Raw genomic sequence first — 1,713 nt, 5'->3', positions numbered from 1 at the left:
CCACCTTAGGTGTATGTGGCTGGCGCCTTAGCCGATTGAGCCACAGGCGCCGAGCCAGGCCTTATTCTTTAACCCTAGCCTATAGTCCTGTGGGTCACAGGCTGTTCTTCCCCACTTTTGCTCCTCATCCACTCTGTTTTCCCCTCCTCATTCTCCAGCACAGCACCCATTCCCCCATCCCTGCCCTATGGGTGGAGGGGAGAGAAGGAGGAGGGCCATGTTTTTAGCTCTCTGGGTCTAGGATTGTCATTGTGTACTCAGATGTACCTGGTCGTCTTTCCAGTATCTGAGCCAGAGTAGGACCCACTCAGGCCAGGATAAACCTGCTGAGACCCTAGGGGCCAGTTAAGATTCTATAGCGCCCCCCCCCCCCCACCCAATATCCTGTTGATTCGGAAACATCTGGCAGCAGCCATATTAATCAGTATTTTGTCCATTCCTATTGGCATCACTTAAATGGTCTGGACCACCAAAGAAAGGACATAGTGTGAGGGGTGGTGGTGGAGGAGGTGGGTGGACTTGGGAGCTACTTTGTAACTTTCTGAGCCTCAAATTTCCTGGCACAGTGGGAGCAGTGGGAGGCTGGCTTATTGTCTGTGGTGTCAAGCAGCATGAGTAGGGCAAATTGCTGAAAAGCTGTAGACAGCTCTGCAGTGTTGGTGGACTGTGAGCTCCTCAAGGCTCTGATCCTGCCCTTTCCCTCTGTACCTGAAGGGTCAGGTCCATATAAGGGGACTGTTTTAGGAGCCCCTGCATGTTTTATTAGCAATGTGGTCTTAAGAGAAGTTGTACCTTAACTGGAAGGATTTGTGTGAGTAAAAGCAGAGAAGGGAACAGTGTGTCCTTACGTGGGCTTTGTGGGTGGAGTTAACGAAGAAAAACAGTGTAGGAAAGGAGGTTTCTCTCTACTCCCACCCCCATCACCACAGGGCTGCACAGGCTCCACATGGGGCACAGGAACACTTCTTTACCCCACCCCAGACGTAGATTGCTGCTTCTGGCTTCCTGGGACAGTGAGGGAAAAGGTCAGCGCTCTAAACCTCAGCTCGTTATGTTAAGGTTATTAATAACAATGTCGCTCTCTCTAATGAGGCCACACCTGCTATTTACAAATCTCCTTCCTTCCTCAGAGGAGCTCCCTCACCCCAGAGGAGGGAGAAGTGGAAATGGCAGCTACTCCACAGGCAGAAAACAGAGATGTGTGGCACCTTTCCTTAAGACACACAGCAATGCTGCCCTCTATGTTTTCAGACTCAACTAAAGACACTGCCTCCTCCTGGAAGGTTCCCCAAACTGCTACTGCTGCACTCTACTTCCTCTTCCCTCCTTCTCTCCCACCAGAAGAGGACTGTCTCAGTGGCTGGGCAGGGCAAAGAGCTTCTACTTGGAGCCTGACCCTGTGTCAGCCACTTAATACAAGTTCTCATTTACTTCTTCCAATCATAAGAGGTAGGAGTTTGAAAAACAACCAGACTGAAGTTTGACATACTGAGCTGTGTAACATAGGCAAGCCTCTTAACCAGTTTGTTCATCTGTCAAATGTGCAGGTTACAGGTTACAGGGCTCCAGTGACTTCACAGCTTATAGTTGGCCCTCAACCAGTGGTAGTTCTAGAGAAGGAGAGATGAAGCCATTTGTCCCCATAGCTAAGAAATGGAGATGCTGGCTCGGTGCCTGTGGCTCAAGCGGCTAACGTGCCAGCCACATACACCT

Source organism: Otolemur garnettii, unplaced genomic scaffold (assembly GCF_000181295.1).
Source record: "Otolemur garnettii isolate 467f Iridium unplaced genomic scaffold, OtoGar3 scaffold00011, whole genome shotgun sequence".
Taxonomy (NCBI): Eukaryota; Metazoa; Chordata; class Mammalia; order Primates; family Galagidae; genus Otolemur; species Otolemur garnettii.
The sequence above is the reverse complement of the archived record's forward strand: the minus strand, read 5'-3'. Positions refer to the sequence as shown.